The sequence below is a fragment of the Vombatus ursinus genome, unplaced genomic scaffold (assembly GCF_900497805.2).
Source record: "Vombatus ursinus unplaced genomic scaffold, bare-nosed wombat genome assembly UNPS02014810.1, whole genome shotgun sequence".
NCBI lineage: Eukaryota > Metazoa > Chordata > Mammalia > Diprotodontia > Vombatidae > Vombatus > Vombatus ursinus.
In genome coordinates, this window is record NW_020954588.1 from 36661392 (window position 1) to 36667050 (window position 5659).

The window sequence follows — 5659 nt, forward strand, 5'->3', positions numbered from 1 at the left end:
TATCTATCTATCTATCTATCTATCTATCTATCTATCTATCTATCTATGTGTATATATGTGCAGGAGCTTAGATTTAGAGTTGAAAGGGACTTAGGTGATTTGGCAAAAGTCCCAAAACTAGAAACTTATACAGGTAGTGATGTAGTACAGGCCTCAAGATGGGGCCCAAAAACAAAAATACTTCCTTGAACTTCCCTTAAACTCTCTTGTGGTTAATTGAAGCTACAATCCTATCAACTGGCCTTTCCTTATTTCCCAAACCCAATCTCCCAATTCTTTGTTACCCTAATTGAGCCTAGCCCTCTATTGTCTTACCTCCATGTTGGCTCCCAGCCAGTTCCCATCTTTAATCTTATCTGGACCCCATTCAACCTCCCAGCCACTCTCATCAAAATCCTCTCTGTACTCTCCTCCAGTCACCCCAGTTTACTGTCCACTCCCATTAAGATACCCCTTCTCCTAGACCCCTCCTCCAGTCACTCCAAACTACTTGTCCACTCCTAGATCCCTCCCATAGTCCTTCTGTATATAAGATCCATCCTGGCCACCATTTAGGGTCTGAGACTTCCTCAAGCCTGCTCATCTTTATGAGCATCACAAATGTTTAGATTCCATAAGAGTCTGGTCAATATGGCTGATCTTTAATAAACTTTGTCTTTGGCTGGAAGAAGGCTTGGGTTGAATTCATTCAGGCAGGACCCTTGTGTCATGATTTTGGGTTCCTAGCACCCATAAACCTCTAAACCTCAACAGTAGCATTTAAAAACAGCTTCTTGACTGCAGGACCAGTGCTTTGTCCATTATCCCATCATGCATTTTGTCCAACAGAATATAATATGTTAAGGGCAAAGAATGTTTTGTTATTATCTTTGTATTTCAAGCCTCTAGTACAATGCTTCACATGGATTGGATCCTAAGAAAATACTTGTTGATTGATTTCCTGGGGTCACTGCTACCTGGGTAACCTAAAAGGCACCTTGAATAAAGAAGAATAAATGCCAGCATGGACATATGAAATGTTGAAAGACTTTCCAACTTTTCAGAGATCTGAATAAAATAATTCTGCTGAGTTATCATTTTGTTCACTAAAATAGCCTTCAAGAATAACAATCTTTTTCTTCCTGCTTTACAATAGAAGTAGAAAATTTAAAAAAAAAAGGAATGGAGGTAAGTATTAGAAAGAATAAGGTCATTGTGCTCAAAGTGATTTTGTTTTTTTCAACAAATATAATCTACCTATCAAAAATATACTTAGTGAAGCTGCATGTAAACAAGAAAATTATTTAATATTTAAATTGACCATATTTTATGGAATCTAGGAGCCTTGAGGTAATGATGTGGTGATGGGACCTGGACCCAGAATTCTCCCATACATTTTCAGCTGCCCAGATCACAGGCTTCTTGCATAAGGCCTATGACCCACCCCAACCCACCTTGATAACTTAATTAGCTTACTAGATACTCCTTAATCCTATCTAGATCCTTTCACTGTTGCACCTGGGGGACCCCTCCCAGGCTATTTACCATTGCTCAATCCCATCCAGATCTCCTCACAGTCTTTTTTTGTATGTAAGTATCAGTCCCATCATCAAATTTGCAGACTCACTAGGTACTCTTCCCACTCTTATTGATGAAACAATAGCAGATCCACTTAGAATCTCACCCACTTCTATTGGCCTCACAAATAAATCTTGTTACTTTGACTGAAAGAAGGCTTGAATGGTTGAATTCTCTTGAGGCAGACCCCAAGCACCCTTATATTTTGGGGTTCCCAGCACCCAGAACCACAACAGTAACATGCACTTGAGCAGTGGTGTCAAGTTCAAAAGAAAGGGAAGAGGGACATTAAACCATATGTAAGAATCCTTTTTGGTGTAGTTTGACTTAAAAAGCTACATATTAACAGTATCTATGTTCAATTGTATTTTTTAACTTTATTGTGTTAAATAAAGTGCTGAAGTTTGGTCCCTTGTGGGCAGTTCCTTCTCTACTCTTAGATGTTGCTTAGTTCTTCTAAATAACCATGCAAGTGAATTGGATTTAAGTAAGGGAGGACTGTGCAAAGTCGCTAGCCTCACTTTCTCCTCCAGAGCAAAGTAGGCTCTGCCTCAGTCAAACTGAACCTATTAAAGATGTTAGCTTGAAAAGGACAAGCCCAGCCCCTTGCATCCTGGACCATCTGCAATGGTCCTGATCCATTATCTGGATCCCTGTGGTAGTATTGGAGGCAGGACTAGATGCTGTCTGATAACTCCATTGCCTATATGAACTTCTGGGTCATAGTTCAAGGTCAGAGAAGAGCATTTTCAGTTAAGAGGAAATGGAGGCACAGAGAGGAAACTGGTAATTCCATTGTCTATACCCATTTCTGGTTCCTACTTAAAAGGTAGGGAAGAGCACTTTTGTCCAAGATTGAGTGGAAGCCCTGAGGGGTAGTATTACTTCTGATTTCAAAGGTGATCCCTGAAGACCCTAAGGAACAGTATCAATTGCAATGCCCAGGGATTAGGGGTCATTCCTAGGTAAGGAACACAGTGAAGACCAGGAGATCAGTGACAAAACCTCTCCTAAGATCACATCATCTGGGAAGGACTGAAACTTCCAAAACCCCAGAATTAGCTCGGAAAACAGCAATGTATACAAAATCTGAAGCTTGATACAGTAGCCCTCTCCCTGCTACACCAAGAACAGAGCCCAACATTAATAAAAATTTATAAATCAAGAAATAGGGTAGGAAAATAGACCAAAAAAAATATAAAACTGACCATGAAAAAACTACTTTGATGACAAGGAAGATCAAGACAAAACTCAGAAGACAAGTGAGTGAAAATAGGTACAAGCAAAGCCTCAAAGAAAAAATATGAATTGGACACAAACCCAACAAGAAATCATGGAAAAACTAAAACAAATTTTTTTTAATTTATTTAGTTTTTTATTTTCCCCAGTTATACATAAAAAAAAATTACTAACATTCATTTTTAAAACTTTGAGTTCCAAATTCTCTCCCTTCCTTTCTCCCCACCACACCTCATTGAGTTGACAAGCAATTCAATATTGATTATACATGTGTAGTCATGCAAAAAATTTCCATATACATAGACATATTATTCTTTCCCATTTGTTTCTAGGATCATAAGTAAAAAACTCTAGGAAACCTCAAAGGTCATCTAGTCCAACCACTACTTTTACATATAAGGGAATTGAGGCCAAGAGGGATTAACTCCTTCTAAAAAGATATGAAGTTCCCAAGTTATCTGTTCTATGTTGCCTATTGAATGCATTTGATCTGTTGGGAAATGGCAAGACAGGGCAGTTGGATGGATGATTTCTTCAGTCTTGGGAATACCTACTATTGAAAGTCTCTCTAATGATCTTTAACTTAATGTCTTAGAAATCACCATGGAAGACTGAAAGATTATATGACTCGGAAGGGTCACACAACTAGTACATACAAGAGAAAGTATTTGAATCTTGACCTCCTTTACTGTATGGCTGACCTTCCATCTATTACATTAAACTGCCACAAATTTATGACAACATGGTAAAGTGGAAAAGATCACTGAATTTGGAACCAGAGATCCAGGATTTAAATCATATGTCTGTCACTTACAATCTGTGAGAAATTGGGTAAGTTCCTTAGACTTTATGGGACTCAATTTCCTCATCTGCATGATTAGAGGGTTGGATGAAAAGGCTTCTATGTTTCCTTCCAAATCCAAGTGCATTATTTAGGGATGCACATGTATAACCACAGTGGAGAGAAATGTTTGGTCTAATTTTAAGATATATAACAAATGTTCCTAACTAGTTGAAGATGTGGCAAAGAAAGGGAAAGGGAAATGAACCTATATGGAAATGCCTGCTTTACCTATGATATAAAAATATACTTCTGGATGTTAGATAAGAATGAAAGCCAGTAAGACATAATAGTATAGAAATAATCTCAAGAATATTAACTAAGGGTTGGAATAGAGTAGGGTATTTTTCCCTTATGGGAACAAAAACATGGTATGTAAAAATGACAGCCTATGAGGCAAGAAAGCCCAATGGTATATACTCCCTTTCCCACATCACACAGTGGGCAGTGGTGAGGGGTCACATGCAATGCCAGATACAATTAATGAGGCCTAGAGCAAAGGCAATGTATAGATGTGGTATCTTAATGACTACATGTCAATAAACTAGACACCTCCACTTGAAAGACACATTAGGCTAATCTGATCTCATGCCAACTGACATGATATAACAGTGATTTGTAATTGTGGATGGATTTATGATAACATGTTAGGAAAAGATAGAAAAAATAAAAGTACTAAGTGCTACTTTTAGTAGTATACACTTTTAGTAGTATAAATTGAATGAGAGGATGATGAAAGAAGAAGAGGCTGGGAATATTGCAGAAGTTCAACTAGTCATTTTCTTACAATCCCTTACAGTTGTAGAAATGAGAAATATAAAACAATTTTGTTCTGTAAAAAAATCAAATAAAGGCTCTCCATATACTAGATAGATTGTATCCAAAATGTGGGGATATTTTATTATCATTTTTCTATGTTCACACTTTAATTCAGACGATCACAATAGAAGAAGATGATATTCAGTTTTTTGGAGAGGCCTCATGAAATAATGAAGAACACTGAGGTAGAAACCAGTAAGAAATGGGATAACATCCTACTTGTAGCTATGGGATCATAGACAAATCAACTAATCTCTATTTCTTGGAGCCTCAATTGCATATCAATAAAATGGAGATGCTTTACTACTCTTTCACTTTGAAGGGTGGTGAAGAGTGTGTTTTATAAATATTTAACAACCTGCTGGCTGAAAACACAAAACAGAATTTTAAAATTATGTGTGTGTGTCTATGTGTGTGTGTATTTTTATTCTTCTACCTTTTCCCAGTGGGATATCATGTGTCCATCCACAATTATAAATAATTGTTGCATTCTATATGTAGTGAAGGAATGGGATGCACATGTGTAGAGAGGTCCCTGTGCTGAAAGGTCTGTTGTTGTGTGACTTGAGAGGAGGCAAAATAGATATCTCTGACCTCTTCTTCCTGCACTCTTCTCTTTCATTCCTTCTAGCAGGGGAAGTAGGAAGTTGGGACGAGAGGCCACTTTGCTTTCCTCAGAGATAGGGAATACCTGGCTCAGGGTATATCTATTTACTCCATTAAATTATTAGTCTAAAGAATATGATCAGGCTCCATCTAACTTTTGATTATGTTGTCATTATTACTGGGGGTAAGATAAACATATAGATATCAGTAATACAAATATCAGTTATTATTATTATTATTAATTATTATTATTATTACTATTATTAATCTCTCCAAACCTGTTTCCTCAATTGTTAAACAAAGATAAGGCCTGCAATATCTCAATCACAGAATTTTTATGAGAATTTTATGAGATCATATGATCATACATTGATAGGTAGAAGGGAAATTAGACATTGCATGAACTACATGTTTTAGATGAAGAAACAGTCTGAAATATTAAGTAATTTTCCAAAAGTCACAGAAGTGATATCAAATATAGGATTCAAACACAAATTTCAAGATTACAATAGTATATGTAAAGCACTAGTCCAACTTTAGATTACTGTATGAAAGAAAGAAAGAAAGAAAGAAAGAAAGAAAGAAAGAAAGAAAGAA